A 13,296-nucleotide genomic window follows, 5' to 3' on the forward strand; every position below is an offset into this window, starting at 1 on the left:
GGTGGGAGCTGGGGAAAGAAAGGCATAAGGAAACCAGAGGGAAGCTTTTCTGTTCCTCCCCTCTTAGACCAGCCAGTGCTCAAAAAACTAAGGAAACTTCGAGGACCTGCTTATTTGTTCTTATTTCCTTCCTTTCCCCATCCTGTCATTTAGGGATCCTTTCAACTGGGGCCCAAAATGAATGGGTCAGTTAATACGACTGCAGACTTGGTGCTTCTGACAGAGGAAATGCGGATGAGTGTGGTTCCTTTTTTTCTTCTCTTCCTCCTTTTTTCCTTCTGTAAAAGCCCGCGTTGGATGACACCAACGTCCTTGGAGTAGAAATGGTGTAATATTAAAGGGAATCCATTGGACTACATAAAAAAAAAAAAATAAGGGAAAAGGAAACATGACAAAATGTGTGACAAAAATGAAAGGGGTGGATGAGGAAAAATGGCAGATGGAGGAGCCGGGGGTTGAACCCGGGACCTCGTACATGCGAAGCACGCGCTCTACCACTGAGCTACACCCCCTACTACTAAGGAGCTCTTCGGGGATCGTTTATAAAATATTAATTTCCTTTTGAGATTGGATTTATTTTCTGGTGGAGAAAATCCATTAAGTTTAATTCTACCGCTTGTGAACTTACTAAACTGGATATTACCTAGCGGCTTCAGTAAAGTTATAGTCCGATTGACGGAGTTTCTAGATTCTAGGACTTTCCCACTCCTGTTAGCCTGCTCCAAGGTTCACTCAGAGGAAATAAGTGACAGTTGCTTTCTTTCTCCAGAAAAAGTCACAAATTTCCAACACAAATCGTCAGCAGTACCGGCTCAGCTGAAGTGCTTGACAGAGGCAGCCGAACTGATCGCCACACCAGGTAGGGTGGGATGCTCGGCCAACGTCCTTTTCCCAGCTGCCTCGCATTGTTCCCTCACGCACTACCACGTGTTCTGAGATTGTCTTCGGTTCTGATTCTAAGCCAGGGGTCCCGCACCTCTTGAGGGCTATTCTCAAAGGACTTGGGCGGGGTAAGCTTTAAGGTTCTATCAATTTAAAAACAGCAACAACAAAAACTGACAAGGGAATTCCCTGGAGGTCCAGTAGTTAGGATTCCGCGCTTTCGCTGCCGAAGGCGCGGGGTTTAGCCCTGCTGGGGGAGTTAAGATATCCTAGGGCAGCCTAAAACAATAACAACAACGAAAAGCATGACATTTTTCTAGTCTGGGGGAAGAAAAGGCAAATGCAGGGTGGTGAAACAAGATTGGGGAACCTAGCAAACTGTCAAACTGGTTTCCCTGAGAGAACCCTTTATCGTAATGCGAAAACCTACCACAGACATAGATATTTTTTAAAAAGAACCCTCGAAATCTTCAGAACACGACAATTCGAGGCGGTCCTCGAATTGGAAAGCAAAGCAAATAGAAATGACCGTGCAGGAAAGAGCAGAGTAATCGCTGGGGGTTCTTTCAGCTTCCATAACTAGTCCAAAGCCTTATACTGTACATCTTTATCATGATGTTTCGTATGATTTTGACGGAAGTGACCCAAGAAGCTTTTCATTTAATCTATTGAAAATACTGGACAAAGTATTTATTGGTGAAGGCAGGGACGATGGAAACACTCGATTCTGATTTTTCTTGTTTCAGCCTTCTAAGCCCTTTTCTTGAGCAAGTGAATTCAGAAGCATTTGTATCAGGGAGACATGTTACAGGAAGGAGACTTTGTTTGACACAAACTATGAGCTTTTCAAATCATGGGAAAAGATTCCCGATTTTAGTCCAAACCTTTAAAGCTCTTCTAAACTGAGCTATGTTGACCAAGTCTCTACTGTCATCACTAATAATTTTCTCTACTTAAAGTCTGAAAAGCATGACATCCCTTGAGAGATGTTGTTGCCTTGTTCCCTCACTTTGAGAAAGTTGGGGTCTGATGACCTGCCGCCTTTGGTAATTTCCACTACTAGCAACAATCCATGTGAGAGGGAAGTGGGAGGAGAGAAAAATCAGTGGGTAGGTTTTCTGTTTCTCAGCCTTCAGTCTTTCAATTGACACAGACACGGCTGAGAATACAAAGGAATCTGTTAGTAAAAATTGACTATGAGCCTCTTACCCTTTCCTTTGTATCTTTCTTTTTCTTGCCTGTTCCTTGGTAAACTGTGATATATAACAAAAGGAGGCATGGGCTCACTCTCTTATTTCCACTTATGTTACTTGTGCTGATGCAGTTAGGTTGATAGATGTCAGAGTCATAGAGTTGAAATAGATCAGCTTAAAGGCAATCTTTTGGGTAATGGATTTACTTTGGATGTGAGCAAGGGGTAAAAATGATAAAAGAAAATTTTTAAATGGGGAAAGGTGGATGTATTCTTGAAATACAGTATTGATGAGGAAAGGGAAAAGCAATAATGGAGTCCAAGATTCCCTGGACTCCCCTACATGCTTAGCTTATGTTCTGTTAGTAAGCTACCTACCGCATAGACCCTATACTTTAGTAAATCTTCTATAACTGATGATTGCCTGATTCTTATTGAGGAGTCATTTTTCTTTTTCCCCTACACTGTTTTCAACTTTTATACAGAAGCCAGATGGAACTTGGCTTTATTCCAGGAATGTCCTCAGAGCAGGTTAGGGTGTTGCTCCACTTCTCACATCCTGCTGTTGGCTTTGACTGGATTCTGAGAAGCAGTGTATTGAGGGGGCAAATCCAGGGCTGCTATAGAATGAGAAAGCATAAATGTATACAATTCAGCAATGTTTTGCTCTGTCCTAATTGAGACAAGAAGGCAACTTTCAAGGTTCTTTCAAGGATCAGCTAGATAAATAAAACAGTGAATTGAATGATGAAAGGCAAGGGAGAAACTTAGTGGGTGCTGATAGACTAATACAGGATTAGGGTTCTTTTTGAAGTCCAACACTTAGGAAGACTTGCAAGTAGATTGGTTTAAGTAGATATGGATGTGTTTCACAAAGCTAGTAAATAATAGAGAAAGTGGTGGGAATTCTGTTTATGGTTATTATTGGTTTGCTGATTTATTTTTGCATAAGGAACATAAGGTGGGACAATAAAGGGGAAATAGAGTTGGGGTTTGTACATAACATAATTTAAATGCCTACAAGATAGCCTCTTGAGGATGTCTACCTACACATATTATATATATAACTTGAAGCTGGAATTCTGTGGACATCTCTGAACCTCAGGTTCGGACATCTCTGTGGCTAGGAGTAGATGGCCCACCAAAGCAGGTAGAGTGAGAACTTAAAGCTACACATTAAGACATGGAGGTAATGGAATTTCCCTAGCAGTTCAGCAGTTAAGACTGCTTCCACTGCAGGGGCTACAGGTTTGAACCATCATGACATGGCTGAAAAAAGTTCTAATAGATAAGGAGGTTATTATTAATACATGAGACTGCATAATACATGAGACTGCATCTAGGTTGATCTCATCCTCTATTTTTGGTTTAAACTGGTTATTGCTGTCCTAAAATTTCCTTAGAAGAAGACCAGTAAAAGTCCCATTTTCTACCATCAGCATTCAGGTAAAGTGATTATCTCTGCAGAAACTGCACATCTCTTAAGCCATCTGTAAAATAAAACAGCATCAATTCCACCAGTCCCTAAAGGACAATTTTGAGCAGAAATAATGTTCACGGGCTCTGGTTTACTGAAAGGGAATGTCTCCTGCCCCCACAGCATACACCTGCTGCTGAGTATCTGTTTCTCAACTCTTTGAGAATTTAGTGGAAAGGATGGGAAGGAAACAGAGAGTTGGCTGACTTTGTAGACGCCAAGACTTCTCCTTTACTTGAATTTATTTTTAAGTCAGGTGTTCTCTAATGGCAGAGGATGAACATCACTTTGTTTCCAAAATCAAAGCAGGTCAGTGGTGGAAATATCTTTGTCTTTTTCCAGGCTCTTACTGGAGAAACAGGAGCCCTCGTTGGAATTCATGTGTTCTCTTCCAAGCATATGATAAAAGTTCAGGAATAATTGTCTATCTAAGGCATTCGGTTTGCAGTCCAAAGTGTTTTTTCCAGGAATGGTTGGAATCCTGAGCACAGCACCGTCATTTTTCTCATGACTACTATCTTTAGGATTATTCAGGCTAACTAAATTGCACATGGGTTTCTTTCCGCTCCCCTCCCCCCATCTTACTTTGGATCTTCCTTCTCTTAAGTTGTATTGTTAAGATAGTCCAGGTGAAAAAGCTGGTTAAATTGGTGACATTCCTGGATGTGGAATAAGACTATCCTTTTGTTTGTTTGTTTTCTTCTCTTGTTTCTTCCTTCTGCTGTTCTAGCAACAATATTTACTTTCCATGTGAGGGGGGGAAAAGTAAGGAAAGGTGGAAAAGTAGGAGAGCAGAGTCCGCAGGACTGAAGGAACATATATAACGTACCTTAAAGAGCAAGGGGAAAAGAATGGAGATGCCGGGGATTGAACCCGGGGCCTCATACATGCAAAGCATGCGCTCTACCACTGAGCTACATCCCCCTTTATCAACCATGTTTTATTTCCATATATTAGGAAATAAACCCATTTTCTGTATTCTTTGGCAAGACTATTTTGTCAGAAAATCTATTCTGCTAACTCGGCGACTTCTACAATTTTTAAATCAGTTTTTTGTTTTTTGATGAATGGTTTTTGCCCAAGAATAGTAATTCTGAATCCGAACTGTTACTATTCCTGCTCTTAGTTTCTTCTCAGCCGGGTCAGACCTCGGCCAAAAGACTACGGCAGAGTAGACGGAATAGCGTAAAAGACAGCACCCGGCTCTCTAGAAATCATCACCAGAAAACTGATCCCACATCAACAAAAATTAATCTCTTTTTCAGCATCTTTGAAGATTATACAAGAATGAACAAAAAGAAGAAAAAAATAAGGAACTCTAAGAAATTTTAAAAAATATTTTCATGTAATATTCTGAGCCGTGTCAGAGGAGCAGAAAATTTCCCAACGAATCCCTATGACTTTCCTGTCTCTCACTTTCTCCTACCACCCCACATCACCAGGAACTGAAAGCAAGTGCCATACACAGAAGACATTCCAAAGTTTTTGGGTGGGTAAATACTGTAGACCATTAACAACACTTGCGAAGCCTGAAACATTCTAAAAAACGGGTAGAAAAATAATCTCAATTTTGAAAAAGTAGATGTTTGGAAAACTCATTTCCGCGGAGCCGAAATAGCTCAGTTGGGAGAGCGTTAGACTGAAGATCTAAAGGTCCCTGGTTCGATCCCGGGTTTCGGCAGCCCTAAGTGTTTTATAGTTTATATCCGAGAGGACGAAGCCATTCTAAAACCTCCCTATCTTGTACTTGACGTTCGATGAGCTTGAGCAAGGGAAATACCCACAGTGAAAGTGGCCAGATGCTTCTCCTTTGTGCGCACAGCGATTGTAATGCTCTGTGGGTTTTGGTGTGCAAGATGGATAGTAAAGTTCATGCTTATAATTTATGTGCTAATTTTGCTTAATTATAGCGACATCAAGCAGCAAATTTAAAGATACCATAAAAGGTGGAGAGAGTGAAGAAAAAAGAAAGCTAAATTTATGTTTTACTATCTTTGCTGGTAACTTTCCCCTGTTTTTTGAGTAAGGGAGCCTATATTTTCATTTTGCTCTTGTCCCATACATATGTACCTGGCCCTAACTTTTACATAAAATTAGGATTGGAATACCTGAGATAACATTGCAAGAAAAATCCCGAGGCAAGATGTGGTTTGTATATCCAAAAGGAAACATCAAGAAAATGGGCAGTGTACTAAAATCATGGTCCTGCGCTTTGCTTTCTTAATACAGCCCGGGATCGTGCGGATGTACCAAAATCAGTTCCATTTTGTTTCCAAGACCTTTGGAAACTACCTATTATGTCCAAAGCTGGAGGGTGGAAGGAGATTGAAAGTAGGGGGAAAAAACCTGCCAAAACCGAATTTTAAGAGCAACAGGAAAAAAAAAAAAAAGAGCAATAGGTACACCTGGAGAAACGCCTAGGTCACAACAAGGAAGGCCCCGCTGGGATTCGAACCCAGGATCTCCTGTTTACTAGACAGGCGCTTTAACCAACTAAGCCACGGAGCCCACGCCGTAACCCCTGTCTGATTGTCTTCTGTCAGAGAATGCTTACGTATTAATGTGTTTCAGAATAGGGTCTGAGGTGAGTACGATATATTCGTCTCTTTTTAAGAAGATTGAGGGGAAGAAAGGGAGATAAGAGTTTAAGATTTTTTTCTTTAATTTTTAACGTAATCCTAAGTCATTTTATCTTCTGTTTTACTTTGAAGTTTCATTCCGACCTTTCTTACCTGTGCAAGGTCCCTAACTTTCTCTGGAAAACATATATGAAAATATATCAATATTACTTGATATATGCTTAATATATTATTAATAGATACAATTTAAATATATTAACATTAATGTTAGGATAATAGCAAAGTCAACCATAAGCAATCTTCCAAGGTTGAGAGAAAAATTACATAAATGCTATGGACTAACGTCAGTAGTACCCAGACCTGGAAAATGGCTTGAGAACTTGATGAAATTATAGATTCTTGGAGCCACCATGCAACTCCTGAATGAAGTGAAAATAAGGCAGGAATCTTTGTAATTCAAAATCTTCTTCAGATTATATTGATGGCCAGCTAGGCTAAAGAACCGCCATTGATCTAGAAGGTAGAGTGCGTGCAAGAAAGGCAACCTGGTGACAAGTTTCATCTGGAAGGGGTAGGTTAGGAAAGGGGAGGTTGGGCAGAACGACTCCTGGAGTCCTGAAGAAAGGTAGGCAACAGAGGCTGGGGAATTTACCACAGTATATCACATTTACAATAACCAGGCTTGGTTTAGAAACAATAGTAATGAGACAGAGAGAGAATTACAAAATTTTGAGCAGGGAGGGAAATGAAGATAACTTGCACATGATGAAAATAGAATAAAGAGCTTTGATTCCAGAAGTTTAGCACTAACTTCCTTGGACGGTAACCACCAGCATTCAAAGCTAGTTAAAGGTTCCATAAAACTTTTTTATATTGGATCTGTTACACAGATATCAGATTCTAAAACTGTCAGTTCAGTTCAGCCGCTCAATCGTGTCCGACTCTTTGCGACCCCATGGACTGCAGCACGCCAGGCTTCCCTGTCCATCACCAACTTCCCCAGCTTGCTCAAACTCATGTCCAACCAGTCAGTGAGGCCATCCAACCATCTCATCCTCTGTCGTCCCCTTCTCCTCCTGCCTTCAATCTTTCCCAGTATCAGGGTCTTTCCCAGTGAGTCAGTTCTTCACATCAGGTGGCCAAAGTATTGGAGTTTTAACTTCGGCATCAGTCCCTCCAATGAATATTCAGGAATGATTTCCTTTGGAATCGACTGGTTTGATCTCCTTGTCAGTGAGGTATTATAATTCATTCTGTTGGCATCTTCTTTACCTGGCCAAAGAATTGTCTTTTTTTTTTTGTTTTTAAGTTAGCTGATTTGTTGTCTTAGAATTTTGCAACAGAAATTGTAGTTTTCAACAGTTTCTTGCCTTGACATGAATGAATGAGCTCAACTCCACTGGGCGTCCTGGAGTGGAGTCTCACATAGGCTGAATCAGAAGTTCCGGCTGTAGCACATGCTCTATCACATTCTGAGTTTGTTCTCAGTTCTTGCTACAGGCTTCATCTTGTGAGTTTTGTTCCAAACAGTATCAGAACAAAACTTCACATCTGCACCTATTCTTCGTTATCCTTTGAAGGAGGGAAAATTTTAAGAGCAAATATGGGACGGCAGAGTAGGGTTGGCAGTGAGAACAAATCCATCCAATTCCTTTCCCTCCAAGAATGCAATACTGGGAAAGATGACACAGAAGTTAGAAAGAATAAAATTAAACAGCTGAAATCTCAGAGATGGGATCACTTTTGTCTATGCAGCTGATGATGACCATTCTCCTGCTCTGCAAAGCCTTCTGCCTTTAGCTGCTGACTTCTCTAGTGTTTTCTGTGTGATTATCTGAGGTGTACCAGGCAAGGTTTCCTTAATATATGTATATATGATGACAAAGATTTGAAAGCGTGAAATTCCCATCCTCCCTATTTCAGTCCTCTAGACAAGTCACTTCAAGGATGGAGGACAGTGTCTGTGGTCAAACAACTTCTACACATGAATTAGGAAAGAGTTATTGACTAAATTTGACCATCACCAAACTCTAGCAACAGATCCAAGTACTCAGTCGGATCTCAGAATCTATCTATTTCAGTCACATTAGAAAACTCTGCATTCACTGATCCGAATACTCATTTTAATAAATTGAGGTTTAGATAGCAACAGCATCCTTGTAAGAAGTGGGTTTATTGTGCAGTGTCTATTCATGCAGATAGAACTCAGATCTATAGACTTCAATGTCTGGTGACTGTACTGAGTTGCCCTCAGCAGAGCTTGGAAGAAAAGGAGAGAATGGAAGAAAATTAGTGGGCAGGCTTTCTGCTCCTCAGTCTGCAACCTGTTTCTTGAGAAAGACAATTGAGAAAATTGGGGTAGAAAATTGTGCATGGTCTTCTTTTTTTTTTTTTTTTCTCTTTCCACTCTTCTTTCAATTGTTTTTGCAAATGAATCAAAAACTGGTTTGTGAATGTGGGTTTGGTATGATTACTGCCCTGGATGAACAGTATCTTCCTTTGTTGTCTCATTCCACCCAGCTTTCCTTGTGCTGACACAATCAGGTTTGGTCATGGATTCCAAAGCCCTTGGAATAGAAATGCTTGAGTACTTAAAGCAAGCAACTAAATTAGATAGTCTCCCTTGAATGTGAGCAGAAAAAGATGAGTAAAAAAATGCAAAATCAAAAGTAAGAAAGAAAAGAGAGGCTTGGACATGGTTCTCATGCTCAGTTGTGTCTGACTCTTTGCTACCCCATGGACTTTAGCCAACCAGTCTCCTCTGTCTATGGGATTTTCCAGACAAGAATACTGGAGTGGGTTGTCATTTCCTACTCCAGGGGATCTTCCTGATCCAGGGATTGAGCCCACATCTCCTGTATCTCCTGTATTAGCAGTAGCACTGAGCCACTGGGGAAGCCCTCAGACTTGGAGGGGCAGGGGGAGCCTTAAACCTCAGACATCTTCCATGCTCTGTGATCTCTCCACAACTCAATTACATCCACCCAGACACGTGGCTTTCAAGAAAAATTTCATGACTAATTACCTTGCTTCCTTTTCTGGATGTCTTCGAGGACCTAATAGTTGGCAGAATAGAGTTTAGTCTGTGCAGCTCCTTTATTTCTGAACCTCCTACTCTAAGTCTGATCCTATAGCTACATCATGAGAAGGGGCACTGCAGCCCAAATGAAAGGATATAGTTACACTCAGTCTTCCCAAAGTTGATGGGCTCTAAGGGCTGCGTGCCAAGGGATGCGTGAGTAGCACTTGCATCCACCAACACAGAGAAGCCCATTATGGAGCATACCCTTGAGTCTTCAAGGGCTCCGTCCTTCCATTTTATTCTCCTCTGCCTACACAGACTGCAAATAAAATGAAAAAAACATAATGCAGAAGGATGTGAGAAAGAGTAGTGTGCTTCCTTGAGAATTTAACTGCATGTGGGGAAATTAGACACAAAGGATGGATTCACAATAATTACGATGAAAGGATACACCTCCAGCCAGGAACTATGTCTACAAACCTTGCAGTGACTTTTTCAAGCAGATGCTACAGCTCTGATTCTTAAAGACACAGAAGACAGAAAGAAAGGAGGAGAAAAACAAAGTATTCCTGAGAGCTAGCTATTACAGAGTTTTGGGGTGTTTTTTTTCCTTTTCTTCTTCTTCTTTTTTTCCAAAAGGAGTTTTCTCTGCAATGAAGAGAATGCAGAGGAGATTTGCAACTAGGACAAAATCTACCAAATGAGTTAATTGATTATATATCCATAGCTAGGTCTATGTTTGGGTGGTTCACTAGTTAAGCTTTCAAAGCTTTAGTTAGGGAACCAGTGTTCAAATCCCTAGGGATTTGATTGGATCGTTTTTACTTATTCTCCAGTTATTGGTGGTGTCGGGATATGACTCCAGTTATTTTTAACTGGTAGAAAGCAACTGAAATCTTGTCTGCTCTTAAAGTTCTGAGTGTTTGCAATAAGATCCTTTATGCTAGTGGTTGGTAAACTATCGCCTGTGAGCTAAGAATGGTTTTGGAACATTTCCCGAATTTGTATGTCATCCTTGTGCAATGGGCCATGCTCACTTTCTCTATATCATTCCAGTTTTATGTGTGCTGCTGAAAGAGCAACATTTTTTATTTCAAAAGATCGAAAATACAATAGTATTTCGTGACACATGAGCCTTATATGAAATTCAAATTTAGGTATTCACATATAAAGTTTTATTTGAACACAACAACCTCATTCATTTACACATCATCTATGGCTGTTTTTAGGCTAAAATGTAGAGTAGTTGTAATAGAGATGGTACATGGCAATTCCCACTGCTGCTGTGCACACTACACATTGCAGTCACACAGTGATGATTCCTCAAGTTTTTTAGTGTCACACACATAATATTTTATTATTTTAAAAAATTAGCAATAGTTGCACATCATTTAAAAACAATAAAAGCTGACCTCAACAGTGAACTCCTTTGGCTGAACCATGACACTTGTTCAGTCTAAGTCATACCCGACTCTTTCATGCCCGCATGCACTGCAGCACGCCAGGCTTCCCATGACACTGGGAACCATGATACTGCATTGTGTTCTAGGCTTTAACATACTGCAGGAATTAGGGTGTCCTGAGCATCATCCCAGTGAGCATCTACTCCTTTCCCACAGGAAGACAAATCACCCTCGGAATTCACTAAAACACTGAGCTTGCCAAAACCTGGGGTTGAACAAGGGATCTTTAAGACCTTCAGTCTAACTCTCTCCCAGCTGAGCTATTTCAGCCACCTGAAAAAGAAAGGGTCTCTGACCTTTCTTTTCCAATGTTTAGATTGTCAACTTTAGTTTTTGGAAGGGTTCAAGTTCGTAAAGCATGGTTGGCCAATATATTTGCCCACCCAGAAAGACTTGGAATATACTATTTTCCATGTATGCCAGTTGGATACAATTCCTGGCAGCAAGGATGAATAAGTACAAATGGAGATTTTTAAAGAGAGGTGTTAGGGAGAGATTCAGTGGAAAGCCTTTCTGCTCCTCTGTATCCTGTAGACACTGTTCAGAAGTAATGGAACCTATAGGCAATATTTTGGAGAATCCCTCATTTTTCTCTTCTTTTTTGATCCATACTCTTACATAACCTCCAAAAATGGTGAGAAATGTTATCCAGTGATGCTATAAATTTGCTAAAAGAACACAGTATACAACAGCATTGCCAGACTACTAAACACTCATCACCATACTCCAACTGTCACAAAAATTAGAAAATTTGAAATGACACAAGAATGTTTTTAATGAAAATGAGGTTGCAATCAAGTCAGTCTCTGATTGGCTCCTTCGAAAATCTTGCGAGGAAACCCATTTACCATGGCAAAGAAATTAAAGTGTTTACTTATAGTATCCGAAAGAAATATGCCTAGAGAAAACAAACTTAAGACCACTAATCTTTGGGTAAAAATAGTTGATTGAGAACTGAGAACAGTGGAAGCAAAAATCAAGGGTTCATTTTAAAAAGAAGGCAAATGATGTATCATTTTCATTGTCTCTTGATGAGTCAGTCTACAGATGTTACTGACATTATTCAGCTGTTTATTCAAGGAGGCAATGTCATTTTTAAGTGAGTGAAGACATAATCTGCATGAACAGTCTATGTGGAAAAACCTCAGGTGAGACTTTTTTGTGAGAGTTTAAACAAACAAACCATTACAATCTACTGCATTATGCTATGACTGGTAGTGGTGAAATTATGAAGGGAACAGAAAAAGGTTTTAAAACTTGTGAGAAAGGTAAGCCTGGTGGGCCTCTTTGAATTTTGGAGGCCAGTGGTGAAGTCAGTCCTCCCAGCGGGCCTGATTTCACACAGGGCATGCAACTGTTCATTTTATTTGAAAGGGTAGCTGTAGCATAGGGATCCACACTAATTCATGACAGGTGACTAATAGTCTGACGGGCTGACTGGTGCTTGGAAGGAAAATTGCTGAAAAGTGAGGACAGAGAGGTTTGGGAAAGAGACAGACGGATGTGCTCAGTCACTCAGTCATGTTCTGATTTTTGCAACCCCATGAACTGTAGCCCTCAGGCTCCTCAGACAGATGGATAGATTTTACTAAATGTGCAGGGTCTAAGGAGAAGGCAATGGCACCCCACTCCAGTACTCTTGCCTGGAAAATCCCATGGACAGAGGAGCCTGGAAGGCTGAAGTCCATGGTGTCACTGAGGGTCAGACACGACTGAGGGACTTCACTTTTAACTTTTCACTTTCATGCATTGGAGAAGGAAATGGCAACCCACTCCAGTGTTCTTGCCTGGAGAATCCCAGGGACGGGGGAGCCTGGTGGGCTGCTGTCTATGGGGTCACACAGAGTCGGACATGACTGAAGTGACTTAGCAGCAGCACAGCAGCAGCAGGGTCTAAGGATATTTATTTTCCATGTAAATGTTCTCCAAGAGAAACCTCCTAAGAAGGGGATCTTAATAGACAGTTGGACAAGATAACCAATTCTGTTGATGTTTGGAAGCTTAGCTTCTCCTTTGCCATTACTGTCTTTTTCCAGTGGAATTATGAAAAGAATGGCCACAGTGACAGAATGGAAGTCGTGTATAGCTCAGTAACATGGACTTCCATACACCAAAATAGATCAGATTGAAGCCACTGCAAAGTGACTAAACTATCAACATACTTAAAACATAAGTAGTATTAACATCATAAAATGAAATAAATTCAAAAAAAAAGAGTTTGGAAGGAAGATTGAATTAAAAGATCAATCAGTTAAGCTCAGTTCATTCGCTCAGTCATGTCTAACTCTTTGTGACTCGATGGACTGCAGCACTCCAGGCCTCTCTGTCCATCACCAACTCCCAGAGTTTACTCAGACTCATATCCATTGAGTCAGTGATGCCATCCAACCATCTCATCCTCTATCGTCCCCTTCTCCTCCTGCCTTCAACCTTTACCAGCATCAGGGTCTTTTCAAATGAGCCCACTCTTTGTATCAGGTGGCCAAACTATTAGAGTTTCAGCTTCAGCATCAGTCCTTCCAATGAATATTCAGGACTGATTTCCTTTTGGATTGACTGGTTGGATCTCCTTGCAGTCCAAGGGACTCTCAAGAGTCTTCTCCAAGCCACAGTTCAAAAGGATCAATTCTTCGGGTGCTCACTTTTCTTTATAATCCAACTCTCACTCCATCCATGGCTAC

The 13,296-nt window shown here is 40.8% G+C and overlaps 5 non-coding genes across 5 annotated transcripts; 1 reads left to right on the forward strand and 4 right to left on the reverse strand.

The window, feature by feature from the left end:
- Window positions 1–440: 440 nt before the first annotated feature.
- Window positions 441–512, reverse strand: TRNAA-CGC (transfer RNA alanine (anticodon CGC)). Its single transcript has one exon. It is a non-coding gene; the product is annotated as a tRNA-Ala (tRNA).
- Window positions 513–4,403: 3,891 nt separating this feature from the next.
- TRNAA-UGC (transfer RNA alanine (anticodon UGC)) lies at window positions 4,404–4,475 on the reverse strand. Its single transcript has one exon. It is a non-coding gene; the product is annotated as a tRNA-Ala (tRNA).
- Window positions 4,476–5,159: 684 nt separating this feature from the next.
- On the forward strand, window positions 5,160–5,232 carry TRNAF-GAA (transfer RNA phenylalanine (anticodon GAA)). Its single transcript has one exon. It is a non-coding gene; the product is annotated as a tRNA-Phe (tRNA).
- A 753-nt stretch (window positions 5,233–5,985) lies between these two features.
- On the reverse strand, window positions 5,986–6,059 carry TRNAT-AGU (transfer RNA threonine (anticodon AGU)). Its single transcript has one exon. It is a non-coding gene; the product is annotated as a tRNA-Thr (tRNA).
- Window positions 6,060–10,130: 4,071 nt separating this feature from the next.
- On the reverse strand, window positions 10,131–10,235 carry LOC129543935 (U6 spliceosomal RNA). Its single transcript, XR_008683389.2, has one exon. It is a non-coding gene; the product is annotated as a U6 spliceosomal RNA (small nuclear RNA).
- Window positions 10,236–13,296: the final 3,061 nt, after the last annotated feature.

Source organism: Moschus berezovskii, chromosome 23 (assembly GCF_049115385.1).
Source record: "Moschus berezovskii isolate FMDL1 chromosome 23, NW_MosBer_1.0, whole genome shotgun sequence".
Classification (NCBI taxonomy): domain Eukaryota; kingdom Metazoa; phylum Chordata; class Mammalia; order Artiodactyla; family Moschidae; genus Moschus; species Moschus berezovskii.